This window comes from Schistocerca serialis, chromosome 7, assembly GCF_023864345.2.
Source record: "Schistocerca serialis cubense isolate TAMUIC-IGC-003099 chromosome 7, iqSchSeri2.2, whole genome shotgun sequence".
In the NCBI taxonomy this organism is placed as follows: Eukaryota; Metazoa; Arthropoda; class Insecta; order Orthoptera; family Acrididae; genus Schistocerca; species Schistocerca serialis.
The window spans coordinates 129,283,030-129,305,221 of NC_064644.1; the positions used below are offsets into that span (position 1 = coordinate 129,283,030).

Consider the following 22,192-nt stretch of genomic DNA (forward strand, 5'->3'; position numbering starts at 1 on the left):
TATCAACAATGTAATACGTGCATCTACTCAGATGTACATATATCTTTATTCCTCTACATCCCTTGGCAGTTCTGGCATCACTTCAGATTTAAATTCTTAATTTTCTTGTTTGTGTTTAAGTATGTCTTTGTGTGTATGTAAATGTGTGTTTGTGTATCCTGATTCCTTGGCCTATTTATACGAGATAAGTTGAAAGTTTTGGAAACCATGGAAAATAGGAAAGACTTCAGTGATAGAAGTATATGCATATGGAAAAAGGGAAAGATAGACTGGCACTCAGATGATAAGTAAGAAAGGAAAAAGTAGAAACAGTTGCTAAGATCAAAGAAGAGGAAGAAAATAGCCCCAAAGACAGGAAAACCCTTCCCGTCCCCCTTCCCCAGGATCCCTACTTCACCGGTACTTGTGTGAGAAGCCTGAGGAGATATGATGTTAAATGTCTCCTACAGAATGGACATTCTCACCTTCACCTTCGAAGCCCCCAAAGAAAAATCTTAGCGACATCTATGGAACGACAAATGGTGAAGAATCAGTCACACTTGTCTGCGACGGTTGTCTGAAAGGTGGGGTGCGCGATTAGTGTTAGTCATGCTTGTACTTACACTACCCATCCCTTCCAAAAGTGATACAAACCCTCCCATTTACATTACATCTCACAAAAGTACAAAATATTCTATAAAAATAGAAAATTATACACTGCAATCAAATAGTTGTTTAGCTAATCACTTTACACTATATTTTATGCACACATAAAATATTCTGTTCAGTTTAAGTCATCTAGATATCACTCTGCTTGAATAGTACCATGATATTATCTTTATACTAGTACTATATTCTATTTGTTTCATTCCATGTTTAGCGATCACTGTTTATCTGTGATTCTCTTAAACAGGTCTCAATCTTGTAGCCATATCAAGTTTCCTAATTACTAACATTATAGGACAGTTTAAGAATTGAGGAATAGATTACAGACTAGTTGAAGAATTGAGAGGAATTTGGTGCAGGAAAACTGAATTTGAAGAATCACCGAAAACAACTAGGGATTCGTCGGTCGCCACTCCACCTATTAACACAGAATATTAGCGTCCCTGGGACACAGGTGGGTTCCACCCGGATCCCATGGATCTAACCCTAACCTCACTCGATTACTTACAGTCCAATACTTCTCTTTAAATTTTGTGTGAAAGCCTCCCCACTACAAAACAGTTACCAATTTACTGGGAAACACAACATAGGTAAAGTTATTCCATTTTCTACTTTGTCATGGACATGTTTGAATTCTTTGCACAAGTCATCCATAACCTTGCTTGCATCATTAAGTCCCAAAAAAGTACCCATCAAAATGTTTCCAGAGAGTATACTCTCGGTATCTTCTCGATCTTTAATTAGTTCAGATGGTTCCCCCAAACTACTTACATTTATAATGTCAAAGTTGGCAGTTTTCCCTTGAAAACTTCCTCATATATTATCTACTCATGAACTAACAATGCCTGTAGTAACACATGGGATTTTCAATTGAATAATCGGCATTACTTCCTTAGGTCGATCTGTGTGCTCTTTCAAAGTATTCATTTCCTGTCTTTCAGAATTAAATTTAACATTACATACATTTTCACAAAATTTTAATTTTTCACTAAATTCAGATTCTACATTATTATATTTATCTTCAACATCAAATTCTAATTTTTTATTTAAATCTTGAAGTTGCTCATCCTATCTCTGGCTCAATTCAGTAAATAGTTGATTTACTTTAGTATTCAAAGAACTAGCAAGTTCACTCTTTAAATCTAACTTCAGATTTTCTACCTTATTATTTAAAGACTCAAATTCAGTCTCTAATAAAACTATATTTCACTCTGGTTACTTAAAATTACCATCTGAGCATCTAATTTAATATTTAATTGGGTATTCACTGAATCTAACTTAAGACTGCGCATTTGAAACTGTTTCTAAATTTTTACTTAAATTTGCACTCATTTCATCTCTCAATGAAGAATTTTGTGCATTTAACTCTGTTCTCTGGTCATCTAACTTAGCATCTAATCTAGAATGTACAAAACCTATTTCTCTCCTTAGAGCTTCATTCTGAGCATTTAATTTTTCACTTAAATTCGTAATTTGAGCGTTTACAGCTGCTAAATCTGCTCGTTGGACTTTAATTAAATTCTCTAATTCAGACAAGTATAGCGTTTCCCTAGTCATTCTTATAGCTGTGACTGGTTCTGCTAGTTGCAATTCTTGATCCATATTCATTTTACTCTTAATTCTTGTTATCATTAAAAAAATCACCTCTGAGTATAACTATAATAACAGTTTATCATTCAACTGCTCCCTCAACTTTTACCAAATGAGTATTAGGCATAGAGTTCTAGCTGCGTTGGTTGGTGAATGTGTAATCAGCACTGGTGGACTGCACTGGCACCGGCAGCATCGAATGTTGGTTCCAGCTTCGTCATTGGTGAGTGTACAAGGAGTCAGCAGCAGCTGGTGCAGTCATTGTCAGTGGCTGGTTACTGCATCGGCATCTGCACAATGTACGTGTGTGAAGACTGCTTGCTCTCCACATCCAATCTTCTTAGTCAAAAAGTTGAGGTCTTCTCTCCAGTTTTCTCCACTATTTCTTTCTCATGTCTTTCACCGTGTTACACTCACAACTTTGTTCCATTTGTTTATTGGACTCAATATGATTTCTGGAAACAGTTCTCGTATCTTGTTAGGTCTGGTTGCTATGGCAATGCCTAATATCGTCTTTCCATTTTTGTTGTTAAATTCCCATTTTCTTTGGGTCCTGTCACTTAGGTCGCCACGTTCTAACGTTTTTCAGATGACAGAAAATAATGTCTTCTTACTTCTGTACTCTTGATCACATATAGGAACTTAAGTGTCAATGTTCTCATTGATTAACAATGTACTAGAACTGCTATGCAGAACAAAATTCTCTTCTTAGACATATAAATATCTTTGTCATCTCACTCGAATCTCAAGCTTTAGAAATAATTAAGTACACTGAGACACAAGATTTGGTTTGAAAACCATATGAAAATATGAACATTCGTTTTGACTTCTCCGAGTCCAAGACATGAATGTGCATAGAAATCTATATTCAATTGTTCATTAGTCTTTTTTACAATCAACACAGACACTAACACACCAAAGAATACTACATAATTATTCCTTGGGTTTTCATCTTCTGTGGCACTGGCAGCAAACACTTGTCATCGTCAGTGACTCGCCCCTCTTACAGTCTTCTAATAACAAACTTCCGACCTGCACATAGAAACAGAAGGATCGGTAGAAATGTTCTCACTCTCCCGCAATCGTACCTAAAATATTGGGTGTTTGAGATGGTGGAAGGCCAAGTGTTTCTAGAATTTACACCGAAATTCTTGAGGCACTACAAGTGGAGTAGAAGGCAGCAGTCGTACTTCAATTAGAATGCTAAAAGAGCAAGTAGCAGTCTTTTCTCTTTGAAATATTGAGTTACAAGAACAGCTGCAAGTGCTGCCATCTGCTCAGGAAATAGATTCAGATGTTTGGGCAATATTGAATGATTATGCAAAGTGTGTTGACAGTTTTCCTTGTGTGATGCAGTCCAGTCCTGCTGTTAATTCATTCCTTCATTCTCAGGCAAGGCTCTGAGAATGTGGCTGGATTTCTGCAAAATGTTCATGATGTCAGCTGAATGTGTTGGTGGCTCAATGAGTTTTAGTTGAATGTGGCACTTTGGAGTTGTTGAGAGATGCTCAGACTTATATTAAGTCAATAGATTGTGAAAAATGCCAACAGTTTGGAAATATTAGCTAAGGGAATCACAGAATAAAACACTGATAAAAGCTACAGTACTGCACTATTGGAACAAAGACTAGGAGATCTTGAAGCTTCTGCTGACTGTATATGCACTGCATTTCCTCTCACTTTTCTTCTTGTGGCAACAATTTCTGCATTGTGTTTGCAGTTGTTAGCAATTGGGGCATAAAAAGCAACAACTGTCATTGTGTCCCATTGTTCTATTTTTTGTAGAGAGGTCAGCCATGTAAGCCCCAAATGCAGTGAATTCTACATCATGTCGAATTGATGCCAGGAAAGATTTCGAAGTTTCTGAAGTAATGGAAGGTTTGGTCTGGAGAATGGCATGGGTGCCAATGTTCTCACCACATAGAGCCCCCGTTAAAATCAGAAAACCCAACTTAACATTAGGGACAAATCAGAGTTTTGGTGGATGTAGGTGCTCAGGTGAGTTGACAGCTTCTATCCCCCTCCTCCCATCCTAATGATAAGCAGTTATTGACACTGTTTCACTGTTGCATCAGTGGACTGGGCACAGAGACAATTAATCCATTGGGCATCTGCCTCTTTGAAATAGAGATCAATGGAAGAATTATGATTTTGTGGTGAAGGCACTAAGAAAAAGGGAACAGGATTTTGGTTTTATTCTTGGTAACAGTTTGCTCTGCCACTTTCCAGGTGTTGTTGATTTGAGATTACACACTGTCCAATTCAGTGACACAGCACACCAATTGATATTAGATTTGCCATTCATTCCAATAGGTCCTTAGTGAGGAGATACTCCAGGGTGTGGAACTTATCAGAAAAAAAGAATACTTACAAAGAAAAACTTAAATGCTGATGTACCTTCCACAGATTCCAAGTGAATTGGTCTTTGTGGTTCTGGAATAAGTCACAAAATCTTTAGTGTACAAGGGGTGGACAAAAATATGGAAACACTGTGAGATATGCATACTTGAATATAAGTGTAGATACTGGCCAAGGCTGGGGGTCGCACTGTTGTATTTGACTACAAACAGCATTGTGCAATGTCCTCAATGCATTGCAAGTCTCTGCCAAGGTCATAACCATGTTCTGTGTACTTGAGAGTGCATTACGTTGGAGATCAGTGGTGGGTGCTTCCACAATCAAGGTAGCCACAGTGTTTGGTGTTTCAAGAGGCACCATATAAAAAATTTATAGCACATACAGGGAAAGCATTATCTGTTGTGTCACAATTTAGATGAAACTGTGTATTGTTTGATCTTGATGGAAGGTCATTGAAGAGGATTCTGATGAGAAACAAAGAGGCTGACAGTTGCAAAAGTCTCTGCAGAAACAAATGTCACACTCACAAATCCTGTCAGCAGCAAAACAACTAAAGTCAGCTCCATGAGCAGGGAACTGCAGGGTGAGCTGGAATTCCAAAATCATTAGTGATGGAAATGCCCATAAAAGAAAAATGTGGTGGTGAAGCCATAAAACCAGTACAGTATCAATTTGGAAGAAAGCCATTTCATTGGAAGGCTCTTTTTTGCACTGTTTCAAATTTCTATTTGAGTTTATGTCCCAAGGGTGAAACATGATGGGGTTTTGCTGATGATTTGGGCAGCAATATAATGGTATTTCATGGGCTACATGCTTACTGTGCAAGATCACATTACTGCCAAAGACCATGTGACAATTTTGGCTCACCAGGTCCATTTCATGATAAAACATTTGTTCCCCAATGGTGGTGCCATGTTCCAAGATGACAGGATCCCTGTTTTCCACAGCTCACATCACCAGCAGTGATTTTGTGAGCACGAGGATGAATTGTCACATCCCCCCTGACAACCCTGGTCACCATATCTCAACAGTTTGTGCCTTTATGACCTACTCCAGGGAGAAGGCTGTGTGATCACTATCCACATCCCTCATCATCACCTGAAGTTGTCATTATTTTGCAAGAAGAATGGTTTTAGATCCCCCTGAAAACCATACAGGACCTGTATTTGTCCGTTCTGAGAAGACTTAATGTGCATTAAATTTTGCTTCAAAATGGAATAAAATGCAGCACTGCATTCAAAACGTTGATGTGGCTTTTGGTGAATCTACTGTGAGCAAGGCAAGAGGGTACAATTGATACAAATATTTCAAACAAGGTGAAGAATATGTTGAAAATAATGACTGCCCTGGACATCCTAGCACATAATTACTGATGACGATGTGGAGGAAGTAAAGAAAATGATTCAGCAGAATCACCAAATCACTATCAGAGAGGCTGCTCATGGTGCTTGCATATCCTTTGGCTCATCTCAAGCAATTTTTTCAGATGTTTTTGGCGTGAAATGTGTAGCAGCAAAGTTTGTTCTGAAATTTTTCCAGAACTTCTAAAAAATATTGTAACAAATGGAAAAACATGGGTATATGGGTATGATATTAAAATGAAGGCCCAGTTCGACATGATTGATCACATGAGAAGGTTTTTCTTACTGATTTCTTTGATTATAATGGGATAGCACATCATGAGTTCTTGCTTTTTTGTGGTGATACAGTCAAGAAGGAATACTACCTGGAAGTTAAGTGCTGTTAGTGTGAAGCAGTCAGAAGAAAAAGACCAGAAGTGTGGCAAAACCAGTCATGGAAATTCCATCACAATTATGGTTCCATGCACACCTCAATGTTTGTTTGTGATTTTTTGGCAAAAAACAAACCGCTGTGTTGCCTTAACATCTGTTTTTGCCAGCATGGACACCACTTCTTTCTATTCCTGAGTCTGAAGAGAACTATGAAAGGACATTCTTTTTACACTATAGCTAAGATAAAAACAGAATCACTAGAGGAGCTGAACCCCATAAAGGAAAGTGAGTTCCAGAAGTGTTTGCAAGATTGGAAAAAGCACTGGAACATGTATTTTTATTAGGTAGGTTCATAAGTTCATAGCTTTCTTATTTTGTATGTTGGCATACCAGTTGCTATGAGTTAGATTACAATTTTTAGTTTGTAGCTCATTGTTGCTACTTAAGTTTACATATTGTCATTTTGTCATTTGAAGATGGTGAGCAGAGTTGTGGACACTTGTGGACACTAGAAAATGGAGCGTCAAGTGGAGAAATTGGAACATTTCTGACATATTCTTCTTTTTGACTTCAATAGAGTGGCAAGAACAGTGGAGGCAGCAAGAAACATTTGTCCCATGTATAGGGATAGTACCGTTGGATAGAGCACAACAAGAAAATGGTTTCCTCATTTTAAGGAGGATTATTTTGTCCTTAGTGACTCGCCACGTTCAAGAAACATTTGGCGTTTGAAGATTGTTTAAATACATTAATCCATAATGATCCATGTCAGTGTACTCAAGAACTAGTAAATGTGATGATCTGTGATCATTCGACCTTTATGTGACAGTTGCATGCAATAAGGAAGGTTCAAAAATCAGGTGTATGGATACTGCATGCTGTAAGCCAGAATCACAAAAATCAGTGGGTGTCCGTATGTGCATATCTGCTTGCTCATCATTAATCAACTCATGAACAACACAGGCTCCTATCCACTAACATTATTGGTGATAAGAAATTGTGTCTTTATGCTAACATAAGGAAAAGAAAGGAATGGTTAAGCCCAAACAAAGCAGCAACTCCCCATGTAAAGAGCTGCTTGTGTCAGCAAAAGTTAATACTGTGCATCTGGTGGAACAGCAATGGTATGGTGTACAAGGAATAGCTTTTCTGATGTGTAATCATCATTGCTGACATTTATTGTCAACAACTGCCATGTCTTGCAGACACAACCCAAGAACAGTGACCAGGAAGACTGGGTGAAGTAACACCAATGCCGACTGCCATTTTTGTTGAACACAATGAAAAAAGGCAATTCACCTTATTTCACAAAAATTTATCCACGAAAAAAACGAAATATTTGGTAGCTTTTCTCACATGCTTGGGTCCGTAAACTGTTAAGATTACTTATTTCAAACAGACTACAAAAGATTTACTCAATCAGAGGTAGACAAACTACAACAAACAGCAAAGACACTTTCAGTTTCACCAATCCACAGATCCAACTGCACTTGCATAACAAAGATAAAAAATGTCACATTACACAGATATGACAAAATGCTTCATATTTTTATTTTTAGTGTCAACAGTTTATAACCGATGAATGAGACTGACATAACATTTGCAGGGTTTCTGAATGTTACTCTACACTCCCCCTGCACTTCATTCCAAAAAAGTTTTTATATTGAGTTTATTTCTGTAGTATAAGAATGTGTGGCTACTATCAACCAACTCGTGTATCAACATCTGTGTTTTCCAAGCTCTTTGGGAGCAGTCTGTGGTCACGATGCAAAACTGTAAACACATGTGTACCAGGAATCAACTAGATACATGTATGTATGTGCTTCAGACCAATAAAATCATACTTACTATATCGTGTACAGTGTATATCATTGGACCCTACAATCCGACAACACTGAACCCATACTGGTGATCCCGAATTTATTTGCGAGTGCTACAATGAACTCTCATTCCATCATGCAGCACACAATGGGCTGCTTCCCACCTGCTGCACCGCACACCAGCCAACTAGGTTTTCCAATGGATGCCCTGGTATCATTTTCCAATTATCCACCTCGTGTTCACAACAGTTTGACACAGTTTCCAAACACACCAACTAGCTGTAAGTCAACAGGACAGTGTTTCTACAGTTCCACACTCACATGTGACACCATCAGGTATGATCAATAACTTTTCGTTATCCTACAGGAATCAGCTATCATGCGGCAATGCTCTGTACCAACAGAACATTTTTCATTCACAAAACTTCACATGTGAACATTTTACGTTGAATGTGAACTTTCCACAAACACCAAGTGCTCAACAATGGCTGATAATTTGCCCAAACACCAATGACTATGTTTACAAATTTCGAAAGTGCCAGTGTGAACTTTCCACCCAGGTCAGTGATGTTACAAATCGAGCTGGACGCACAGGTCAGGAAATTTCATGTTCATCCCGGAACTCCAAATTATGCAACAGCCCCTCCCCATCCCCCCACATTACCAGTGTCCGCTTTATGAGTGTTACCGATGGCACACACCACTCCTGCTGCACCTGCTGTGGGTGTTCCACAAATGTTAGATGACTTCAACAACTTTAATACACCTTTACAGTCAACTCTTCCATGCCAGTCCACTCTACGCCTGTTGGCGTTACTCCGTCAAATGCCCGACTCGATTTCTCAACCACGGTCGAGCCATCTGCACCTACCATGTCTCATGCCACTGACGGTATCATGAAATGGTACACCACTACTGCACCCGAGCCAGTTATGGTGCAGAGCTACGGACAGGGAGAGACGCTTTTCGACAAACTGTTACGCCAAGATGACCCCATCCATTGGCCTAAACTACTGCCCCTTCATAAGGATCACCCACTCATGTGGTTTGCCTTGGCCGACCATGTCCTGCAGCTGTAGGGTGTTGCCAACAACAATTCTAAGTTCTTTTGCTTACTGTGTCACCTCCATGATGCACTGGACCTGATCTGTGATATTGTGGCTTCACCTCCCTCTGCAGACAAATATGCATTCACCAGACACACCATCCTTGAGTGTACATCCAGATCTACAGAGGAAACTCCGTGCTATGATTGACACAAATCATATGCTGGATGCTACAATTTGGACCATCTGGTTGCTTAAACTTCCTCCAGGAGTTCAAATTCTTCTTTTCCATCTAACTTCGGCCTCACTGGATGCTAAATTGAAGATTGCAAACGAGGTTTACAACATCTTGTCACCCCCGTGACCCCCCGGGGGACCTCATGCCAGAATGTGCACAATTCTCTCCGCGCATGCACACGGACCCAATGCTGCCTGGCAGTCACCACTGTAACTCCTCGCTTACCAGATCTACTGCAGCACTGCTGTTGGAGGAATATGCAAACACGATCCCCCTTACTGCCACTGTGGCACGAGGCTGCCTGACGGACAATGCTACACACTGCTCTACTTGGGGTTATTTCCATTCCCACTTTGTGGATGCAGCTAAGAAATGTTGTTCCCCATTTCCAAACTAATCCCACAACCCCATTCAGGCGCTATGGGTCCCATTACATCTCACAGACACCTTTCTCATAATATTTCTTCACCTCATGCTCCAGAACACTTGTATGTGAAAGACGCAGTGTCTTGTCTTTCATTTCTAGTCAACATGGGGGCCGAGGCCAGTATCACTTCTTTGTATGCAGTTATTAAATTTGAGCATCAGTCTTGCCCCCCACTTTGAGCCGCCAATAATTCTTTTTCCATCTCATGTCATTACTAATTTAAACCCTCAACTGTAGGACATTAACACTCCCTTATAGTGGCATTCATTATCACTGATGTGGATGAACCCGTACTTGGGGTAGATTTTCTCATAGCCCGTGCTCTTTCAACTAACCTACAGTGAGGTACACTGATCTTTAACTTGGTAGACTGTACCACTGGTTCCAATATTTCTTCCCTCTCATCCAAGAGTGCTACTCTATTGTGCAAGCTAGTTGAAGCCGCCATTACAGTGCTCTCTCTTAAATCACACAGTAACGAGCTTTGGGACAACAACGAGGCCTTACGCTTACGCATTGCCACCGTACAAGCCTAGCTCACGGATGCTCGTAAGCAGGTTGCATGGCCACGCCCACAGGCCCCACACCACCACCTTGCACCTGCTGCCGATGCCGCATGACTTTTCTACTGCCAGACAGAAGCTGTGTTCGTGACACGATCAAGTACCCCACCGAGCTCCACGACAGGGAGTACCAGTGGATTACTGTCACTGCTGTTGATCCACCGGCCTGGGACACACAAGTGTGTGCATTACAGGTTAGTCATACTTGCAATCAATAATGGTCCTGTCCTTAGAATCAATACCGTGGTAGGTCCACTGGTGTGCACAACGGCTAGGCGTTTAAACCCAGACAAACTTAAACACGCCATAGTGATTATTCGGGTACTTTTAGACTGTAAGACTATTTGCCCATGTTCTAGTAGTTGGTCGGCACCCATTCATTTGGTGCCTAAGAAAGATGACACTTTCCATCTCTGCAGAGACTATCGAGTGCTTAACACCAGAACAATTTCAGATAATTATCCCATCCCTAAAATTCAAGATTTTGCTTCCCAACTGCACGGGGTGCAAATTTTCAGTGTAATCGACTCCGACAAGGCTTACCACCAACTGCCAGTGGCACCCCAGGACATTGAAAAAACTGCCATCATCACCCCGTTCAGATTTTTTGAGTATCTATTTATGCCTTTTGGCCTTAAAAACACCGCACAGATGTGGCAATGGTTCATTGACTCATTTGCTGGGAACCTGGGCTTTCCATATGCAGACTTGGATGACTTGTTAATTTTTTCTTCTTCTCTCGTGGAACATGATCTCCACTTAAATATGGTGTTACAACTCTTAACAAGCAAACAGTGACATGGTGAACAATACTAAGTTGCTAAGTCACAGCTTTGCCGCACTAGTGTCACTTTTCTGGGTCACATGGTTTCTGCTGATGGCATCCACCCTCCACCCGAACGGGTCGAGGCTATTAGTATGGTGCCTTTGCCCAAAGACTTTCAGGGCCTCTGTCACTTCCTATGAACTGTAAATTACTGCCACAAACACATTCCCCAAGCTGCCGACATAGAAGCCCCACTGAGAGATGTCGTCACAAATACCACCACTTCAGGATCTCTGGACCCCAGACATCCAATGTGCATTTGGTAACCTCAAGTCAGCCTCACAGAGAGCCATTACTCTCACTCACTGCCATCCCTGATGCTCCCATCTTGCTTACTACAGATGCAAGTGATACAGCAGTGGGGGCAATATTTCAGCAATCTGTGGGTTGTAACGCCGGAAATGCATATCCTCCTATTTCTATCTATTGTACTATAATTTTTTTTCGTTGGTTTGTTACCTCAAGATATGACATTTCTGTCTCTTTATATATTGTAATTGTTTTACTGTTTGTACATATATATATATATATATATATATATATATATATATATATATATATATATATATATATATATATATATATGCATTTATGTCGATGTATAATTGGTTTGTTTCGTAAATATTATTTGTATTTTTACGCTGGGTCTTGCCTAGGGAAGACTGCTATCGAACGATTACATCGATGGGTCGTGTGAAGAATCAAAGTGTGTAGGATCTTTGGTAGTGTTAACTCTGCCGCATGGAGCGCGGGCAGAGGGAGTCTGGCTGGAGTAGCGGGTGGAGCAGGTGTGTTGTGTGTAGCTCCCGCGAGTTGCCGCGCTTTCGGGGTTTGGCAGCATGTAATTGCGCTCGACTTGCGATAATAGTTTCTGACATGGTGTCGCGGACGGGAAGCATTAGCTGGCGCACATCAAGAGCCCGTTTCGTCTGGTGATCGGGTTGAGAAGAAGGCGCACCAACATCCAGCTTCTGCAACAGCGACGGCCGACAATGAGTGACTGTCGCCACCTCCTCGATCGACGGCTTCAAACCTTCAATCAACCAACAAGGAAGACTGGAAGCACGTAAAGTTTTAGAACTGTATGGCAGACCTCAGCTTTTCAAATTGTTCCATTTGCCTCGCAAAATTTCAGCAACTTAGCATGAACCTTTGTTGCTCATTGTCCCAATTGCATTACCAAGCAGGGTCCCTTCCTTTTCTGAAATCAACCCGAGTCTCGTTGAAATTCAGATGCCAGCATTAAAGTACAATCATTCCATTTCACTGCTTTAATTTCAAAGTTCAGTTTAAGTATTCATAGCTGGCTACAATATTTAGATTACGCAAGCACAAATTAAGAGTGCGAGTTTAGTTACCGTATTTTAGCTTACCTGTGACTGCAGCTCAGCTTGGTACGTACTAAATCTTACTATTGTTAATTGTTCAGAATCATTTAATTCAAGTTCAAAGCTAAATCTCTTATTTCTAAATTGCGTAGATTCAAGTAGCTTTTGAAATGATTGTTGAGATAGTCCAAGACTAACCGTATTTTACTGAATTTCGATGTGCTTAAGAAAGAAAGCTTCTTATTAATTTCAGTCACTAAATTAACTTTCAGTTTTCGGGTTTTATTAATTCTTTTGCTAAATTAAGTCAGAGTGCAGAGAAAGTTACTACTTCTGACAAACTTTCAGTTTTCACACTACACGTGTCAACCTTCAGTTGCCACGCTTCTAGTGCTAATTATATGTGTAATTACCTTTCTTTTTCAGTTACTATAGTAATTGTCCTTAGGACTGGGGACCGTAATTTCCCCCAAATCTCAAATATCTAATTACCGCTAGTTAATTGTTAACGTAATGGCCGCACATTTACTATCTTCATTAACTTTACCCCTTTTGAAAATTAATTTCCACCAGTTTCATTTGCATTTTTCCTTTCATTTACATGTAACCCTTTCCTCCCTCTTTACTGACAGATTAACTTCGGTGACGATTGCTTTTTCCCAAATTTCCATTAGGTACATGCGGTTTAATTTTTCACTGTCATTAAGGTCGATAAGTGAGGGGGAGGTTACACGTGGCGACCTGGTGACAGGACAATCTTCAGTTTTGAGGTTGTTCTGGACACGAATTTTGTATGGTGCAAATCTCGTAACAAAGTACTGGTTACATACAGGCCGTTACATCAGCGAGAATAAGTAGTGGGAGTAATCCTAATTATATTTGAGATTTGGCATTTATATTGAAAATTATTAAAATGAGTGAAGGCAACAATTGCCAAAATTTGGTAGACTTGGATACGGAACAATCGGTCGAACAGTGGGAAACGCGCACCGCGGTACCCATTGCTCAGGGGCAGGCGGCTAGCATGAAAGACGCGACCGCCAAAATGCAACAAAGAGCAGAAATGGAATTCCAAACTTTAAAAAATGTTTCGGAATCGGAAGTGAAAATCAAATCTGAATCCCTTGATGACGAATACGGGGGGACAATTAAAGAGGAAGCCGCTACGGAAGTAAAACCGGTAGTTTCCGGGAATTTAACTGATTTATTGAATGTTTTGATAAACGAAATCAAGAGTCAATCGGCCAAGCAAGAAGATCAGGCTGCCAAGCAAGAAGCTCAGGCTGCCAAACAAGAAGCTCAGGCTGCCAAGCAAGAAGCTCGGGCTGCCAAGCAAGAAGCTCAGTCTGAAAAATTTGAACGGATGCTAGACAATCAGAACAAAGCTATTAACGTTGTTATCAACAATGTTGGAGTTGTTAACACAAAAGTTGATAAAATCAAAGAAGATATTGTTGTAATTAATACCGAAATCGGTAGTCTTAAACAGGAAATGATAGGCGTTCAGGCGGAAGTTGCGAGCATAAATACTCGTTTTAATTCCGAAATTAGCAGAATCAAGAAAAGTGTAGGAGAATTAGTTGCTCCGATCATCAAGAATAAGGTGACGGAACAAATTCAATTAGTGAAAAAAGAGGATCAAAAGAAGGTGGAAACTTTAAAGGCTTTAGTTTCCGAAGCAGATACCAAAGTGACGAAACAGGCTAATACCTGCGAAGAAAAAAAAAGGGAAGTAGAAATGCTTGCGACAACCACTTGCCAAGTAATTACGAGAGTGTCGGAATTAGAAAAGAAACTTGACGAAAAACAGAGCTATGTGCCAATCTATGCACATAGTTCGGAATTGTTGACGAAAGAGGAGCAGTTCGACCCCTTGAAAAAAGGCGGTATACACACAACGGATTTAATTAAGAATTGTGAAAGACTTTTACCCAGACAATGAAGTAATGAGAGAAAAATTAATGCGATTATTGATGTGTTGGCTGGTGATGCCAAGCGTTGGGGCTTAAACCTCAACATTACGAACCTGACTTTTGACGAATTTAAAAATTTGTTTCTGGCTGAATACTGGTCAGAGCAAAAACAGCAAAGTGTCTGGCATGAATTTGTCGTATCGAGGCCTTTCGATGCGAATTCGCACGGTTCGATGAAGGAGTTTTGTGAGGGCTGGATCCGCAAGTTGGAATATTTGCGTGATAGCCGCACGGAATCCGAAATAGTCTGGGAACTCTACAAGAAGCTTCCAGATGATACAAAACGCTACGTAGGAAGCAATTACAGGACAATCAATGATTTCCTGGAAAGAGTTGAGGACGAGAACAATTGGCACAATAATCGCAATACTGGTAGAGGCCGTGGTAACAACAACGGGTACCACAGCAAACACAACAATGATGACTATGGGAATAATGCATACCGCAATCTTGGCAGCAATAACAATAATGGTTCGGGCCGTAATGACAATCGGTACAATGCGAATAATAACAGGTATGACGGAATCCAGTATCACACTAGCGTGATACGGGCTGCGCAGAATAGTAATAACGCCAGAGGGTGTGACCAGCCGCCTCAGCAGTATCCAGGGAGCGTATCTGCTGGGACGAGACAGGGAAACCATTAGCCGCGCCGGTGAGGGGCTGACCGGGCGTGGAGAAATTTTGGCGGCCCAATAACAGGAGAAAACCCAGGTGTCGTCGTTATGAAAATTCCGTATGGAATAATCAACAGCGGGAGAGTGTGCCAGTGTTAGGAGAAAGGCGTGCGCCCACAAGTAGTAGATCAGCTGTAGACACGGCAGTAGAAAATACATTCACTGTCAGTGAGAACAATTTAAGCAGTGTTCCGGAAATCGATTATAAAGTGGCAGCTGTAACATCCACAGCGGAACTGGAGATTGAGTTTAAGAATGATTCGCAAGTGTTGAGAGAAGATCAGATGTCGGATAAAACGTCCATCATCGAGCGAGGGGATGCAGAGAGGGATGAGGTCTGGTTAAGGCAGTTCGGTCGCTTATACGACGAACTAAGAGATTATAGGGGCCTGTACGGGAGAAGTATTTATGAAGAGCGCGGGCAGAATTTGCCGCGTCTCGTCCCACAGGAAGATAGTACTTGTGAAGTGATTGAAAGTTCTGGCCCTAACCGGCAGACTTTACCAGAAATAGTTGATGTTAATGGGGAGCACGAGCAAGATTCGTCGTGTTTCGTCCTGCAGGAGTTAGATGTTGAAGTAGTAACGGAAAGTTCTGGCCCTAACCGGCAGACTTTACCGAAAGTTATAGTGGTAGAAGTAGCCGACCCATCCGACACAAACCTCCAGTTTAAACATTGCGAGAGTATTAAGGAGAAAGATTACGAAAATTTTAGTGATAGCCGGACACTATTGGTAGAAAAGCACATAGATTACAGCGTATATGAGGTTAGAGCTGACATTATACGGTCAGACGGTAGCAGTGTGGGTTGCGCAGATCCAGAGGAAGTAATTGCCGATACTACCGGGCACATTCCTCCAGGTAGATTGGCAGATGAGATCAATCTGGCCAAAGAGGAATCAATGAAGGTGACAATTAGTGAATTGCTACCAAAGCAACACTCACTAGTTGACGAGTTACAGGAAAAGGTTTCGGTATTGGAGGCGAAGCTACAGACTAAGCCTCAGAACAAACGTGTTGAAATTAAAACTGTATGTGAACAGAGGCTGAAAAAGCCGCTAGATAAGCCGGATTTAGGATCAAAGCCGGATGGTTTTTTCTGGAATGACCTGGATATAGACGAGGATTTACTGTGGGAAAATAAAGAAACAGTCGAGGACAGGTGTAGACAGATAGTAGTGTCTGTTAATATGCACAACCTACAACTAAACGTGTTGATTGACACCGGTGCAGAATTGAGTGCTGTATCCGAGAAAATATTTGAGTTACTGAAAGACAGACCTGGTATTGTAGTTATGCCAGTAACAGGAGTGAAAATTATCGATGCTACTGGGAAGGCCAGTAAACCGGTCACAAAACAGATTTTTGTCAACTTCGAGGTATGTGGGGCACGATTTGAACAAGAGTTTGTCGTCGTGCCAGACTTAATTACGGAAGTAATTATTGGGTTAGATTGGCTATTAAAGTACTGTGCAGTGATTAATTGCAAAAACAAAACTTTGACATGTACCACACAAGATAAAACAATAGTAGTTAGTTTTGACGAGGCAGGAGACGGTGTGCATAGGCAATACCAGCCTATACACATTGTTAACTGGCCGGATGGTATTGACGTAGGTATGAATCTGAACTACTGTAATGTGAAGAATCTCGGCATTGACAATAATGTAGAAAGTGAATTGGAAAGTATTGTAGACGGTGTGTCAAACGTAACACACGAACAAAGACGAGGCCGACTTTCCCGTACCTATTGCCATCACAACCATAGGGCATGGGGCAAATATGAAGCAGAATTTAAGAGAATTATGAACACCTTGAGACATGAATCGACGGGATTTTCTCCAGAGGAAATCCTGTTGGATGACAGAAGTAAAAGTTTAGTAGAAGAGATAATCAAATTCCCTCCACGGATTAACGTTAGTATTGGTGTGAAAAAAGATCATTTGCGAGAAGTAATGAAGCTAAAAGCCGATGCTCGCACACATCGTCATGACGCTAAAGCGCGTTTTGCTAAGTTTGCAATCGGAGACTTAGTACTTGTAAAAGCTCATGAGAAATCGAGCGAGATAGACAATGAAATCTCTAAATTTAAGTTTGTTTATAATGGACCATATAAAGTCATTGGTATACCTCACACAAATGCTTATTGCTCAGAGTATCCAAGCTCTGGAAAACTATTAGGTATACGGAACATTGTAGACTTGAAATTGTACCAACCTAGGATCGATTAATACCACACAATGGGTAATTTGTACAGTATGTAATATAGAGTGTAAGATTTAAGGATGTGCCATGTTGCGATGCTTTTGCCTGACCTAGAGGTCATTAAAGAACTTGTAATTAACAAGTAATTAATTTTTGATTAGACGTTTTAACCAACTGAAAAATCCAAGCTGCTAGTTTAAGTTTTCAGCTGAGTCACAGTAGATTAAGGAATGTAAATATGCTTTTGTAACTAGCTGTCAGATTTCATGCATGTGTGTTTTATTAGTCATTGCCGATGTACTTAGACGCTGTTTTAAGTTTCAGGCTAGTACATGCGTGAGATGATGGACAGTGTTGAGTTATCCACTGTGATAGTATTAAGGGACTCCTTGAGATTGCTCGGGAGTGAGTTTTTCCTAAAGAATTCAGTGAAACGGACATTCTGGAAATGCCGTTACGCAGGCGAGTGAGATCAAGCGTGCCGCACAGGCGGGCGCAACAATACTGGCGAGGCGGAGCCACTGTCGGCTCTTGTGCCGCTGTCGGCTCTTGTGCCGCTGTCGGCATTCTTTGTACTTGCGAGTACGGTGGGCGGAATTGTTTTTCTTCCTGGACAGCTGAAAGAATTCTACTGTCAATATTTATGGTTTTTTCGATCTGCTGAATATTATTTCCTTGTTTAGCATTAAGTGGACTCTCATGGCGAGAGTATTAATTATGAAAAGGTTATATAAAATGTGTATTCTATGTAATTAATAATTTATTTGCATATTTTGATCTACCTGTTTTTATGACTATGCACTCTAATTAATTTTGCAAATAGTATTCCATTTCTTATAGTGTTACAAATTTTAATGATTTTGGAATAGCTAAACCATTTTCTATGTTTTCTATGAATTTTGATATGTTGTCAACCTGTTTTATTTTGTGCAAGATGACAGAGTGGAATAAGATTAGGAGTGTCTCCACTCAATTATTATTGTCTAAAAAATTGGTTTATGGTTAATTAGACGAATGCTAAACTTTTTTGATGTTTTGAGCATATGCATTTCCGCAGTTTATTTTTTGGGACATTTTCTGAGTCTGTTTACGTTACACAAACATCCTCAGACAATGTGGGGCACGTGTAACGCCGGAAATGCATATCCTCCTATTTCCATCTATTGTACTATAATTTTTTTTCCTTGGTTTGTTACCTCAAGATATGACATTTCTGTCTCTTTATATATTGTAATTGTTTTACTGTTTGTATATATATATATTTATGCATTTATGTTGATGTATAATTGGTTTGTTTCGTAAATATTATTTGTATTTTTAAGCTGGGTCTTGCCTAGGGAAAACTGCTATCGAACGATTACATCGATGGGTCGTGTGAAGAATCAAAGTGTGTAGGATCTTTGGAAGTCTGGCTGGAGTAGTGGGTGGAGCAGGTGTGTTGTGTGTAGCTCCCACGAGTTGCCGCGCTTTCGGGGTTTGGCAGCATGTAATTGCGCTCGACTTGCGATAATAGTTTCTGACATGGTGTCGCGGACGGGAAGCATTAGCTGGCGCACATCAAGAGCCCGTTTCGTCTGGTGATCGGGTTGAGAAGAAGGCGCACCAACATCCAGCTTCTGCAACAGCGACGGCCGACAATGAGTGACTGTCGCCACCTCCTCGATCGACGGCTTCAAACCTTCAATCAACCAACAAGGAAGACTGGAAGCACGTAAAGTTTTAGAACTGTATGGCAGACCTCAGCTTTTCAAATTGTTCCATTTGCCTCGCAAAATTTCAGCAACTTAGCATGAACCTTTGTTGCTCATTGTCCCAATTGCATTACCAAGCAGGGTCCCTTCCTTTTCCGAAATCAACCCAAGTCTCGTTGAAATTCAGATGCCAGCATTAAAGTACAATCATTCCATTTCACTGCTTTAATTTCAAAGTTCAGTTTAAGTATTCATAGCTGGCTACAATATTTAGATTACGCAAGCACAAATTAAGAGTGCGAGTTTAGTTACCGTATTTTAGCTTACCTGTGACTGCAGCTCAGCTTGGTACGTACTAAATCTTACTATTGTTAATTGTTCAGAATCATTTAATTCAAGTTCAAAGCTAAATCTCTTATTTCTAAATTGCGTAGATTCAAGTAGCTTTTGAAATGATTGTTGAGGAAGTCCAAGACTAACCGTATTTTGCTGAATTTCGATGTGCTTAAGAAAGAAAGCTTCTTATTAATTTCAGTCACTAAATTAACTTTCAGTTTTCCGGTTTTATTAATTCTTTTGCTAAATTAAGTCAGAGTGCAGCGAAAGTTACTACTTCTGACAAACTTTCAGTTTTCACACTACACGTGTCAACCTTCAGTTGCCACGCTTCTAGTGCTAATTATATGTGTAATTACCTTTCTTTTTCAGTTACTATAGTAATTGTCCTTAGGACTGGGGACCGTAATTTCCCCCAAATCTCAAATATCTAATTACCACTAGTTAATTGTTAACGTAACGGCCGCACATTTACTATCTTCATTAACTTTACCCCTTTTGAAAATTAATTTCCACCAGTTTCATTTGCATTTTTCCTTTCATTTAGATGTAACACTTTCCTCCCTCTTTACCGACAGATTAACTTCGGTGACGATTGCTTTTTCCCAAATTTCCATTAGGTACACGTGGTTTAATTTTTCACTGTCATTAAGGTCGATAAGTGAGGGGGAGGTTACAGGGTTATGTTGTACAACCGCTCAGATTTTTCTCCCACAAACTGTTTGCTTCTCAGTGCAAATGGTTGACCTTTGACCAGGAACTATTTGCTATTTACGCTGCTGTCAAACATTTCCAAGACAATATCAAAGGTCACCATCTCGTGGTATTTACTGACCACAAACCACTCATATATGATTTCCGCAACCCAGGCAAGGACTCATCCCTGAGGCGTTTCCATCATATGGACCTCATAGGTCAATTTATGACTGACGTGCATTACATCAGATGGGCAGACAGCGTCATTGCTGATTTTTTATCTTGTGTGTCAGTATTATCTTTACAACTGAACTTCAGCAAACTCCCTAGATTGCAAACAGATGATACTGAACTTGCTGCATTGCGTTTTGATACTAAAACAAGGCTCAAACTCGAGCTAAGACACTTCCCGGGTTCTTGCCACCCATCTTGTGTGACATTTCAACAGGACACATCAGTCCGGTGATTCTTGCACCTCTCTGCCTGGACATTTTTTAATAGTATTCACTATTTGCACACCCTAGCATATGCACCACTGCATGTCTGATCCAAACATTTCATTTGGCCCAGAGTGATTAAATGATGCTGCACTTGGCCACAAGAATGTGTGGCTTATCAGTGTGCAAAAGTAGGACATCATGCACAGCCCCCCATGGATACGTTGAATCTAGCAAAACAAAGATTTCAACACATACACATCGATATCATCGGGCCCATACCCCCTCGGGCCCCTTTCATTACATACTATCCACCATCAACAGGTTTACCCACTGGGTGAAGGTAATTCCCTTCACTACTATCACAGATGATGTGGTGGACCAAGCCCTTTTATTAATGTGGATCTCGCACTTTGGCTGCCCAGCATCTATCACCACTGACCAGAGCCGCCAGTTCAAGTTCACCCTCTTCCGTCAGCTTCAGGAACTGTGCGGGGTGAAACAACCATCCCCAGAGCAATGGGCTTGTCAAATGCTGGCACCGAAAACTTTAAGGTTCACTAATGTGCCATGGAGGCGAGTGAGCTGATGCCCTACCATGAGTAATGTTAGGCTTTCAGGCCGCATACAGAGAAGTCCTTGGTGGGTCTCTGGCAGAAGTACTATACAGAGAACCCCTCACACTCCCAGCAGAGTTAGTCAAGGTCGTCTCACAGTGTAACAACATGATTGATGTGCTCATTAATTGCACACCTCAAACCGTATCGGTCTGCCACCTCAAACCAGTGTGGTCTGTAGGACAACTGCTCGATACACCCAGTCAGCCCCCACCTCCTGCTACACCTACCTCGCATGAGGTATCTATCAACGGTTCATGGGTGAGTGATGACCATTCCCGCACATGTGACGTTACCTACCCCCAGTCATGTGACAGTGCTACAGGTGTGTGTGTGACATCACTTACAGAGTGTCACATGTGATGACTCCTTCTCCTATAGGCAGCCACCCTGCCTCTCCTTTATTAAGATTTAATGATGTATCAGGGGCCAGCCTCAGAAAGTGTGACGTTGCTGACAACGATTCGTGTGGAGATTTCTTTCACCACCACCACTGAAAATGTTAATGCGTACACTGATTTCATTTGTGGTTCTAAAGTGTTTTTTGTTGTGTATCCTGATAATGTGCTTGTATTCTACAAACGAGTCAGCTTCCCCAATGACAACTTGATCCACATTCACTTTCTTCACTTTCTCCAATCTAACCCCTTGCCTGTTAGTACTGACCCGTCAACAGTCAAAATGGTTCGTACCACAACAGCATCCAGGTTTGGTAGCCTGGATCCTCACAATCTACCATCCCCTCCCTGGATTTCTCCACTGCGGTACGAGCATTCGCCAGTTGGGAAGGGCCATCCGCCCCCTTCGCTGGCTTGAGAACTTAATTTACTAATGTGACGTATTGTTTTATGTTAAATATCCTGTTCCCCCACCCCCACCCCACTCCCCTGCCCACCCGGGTGCTTCTTTTACATATTTGCCCTCATATTTATCTTCGTGCTTCGCACTCTGGGGGTGGGGGGTTGGCTGGCTAATGTGCTGACTAT

At 40.9% G+C, this 22,192-nt stretch overlaps 1 protein-coding gene across 1 annotated transcript in view; it reads left to right on the forward strand.

The window, feature by feature from the left end:
* LOC126412926 (adenylate kinase 9-like) overlaps positions 1-22,192 on the forward strand; it is a 443,130-nt gene that overhangs the window by 133,175 nt on the left and 287,763 nt on the right. The window lies entirely within an intron of this gene.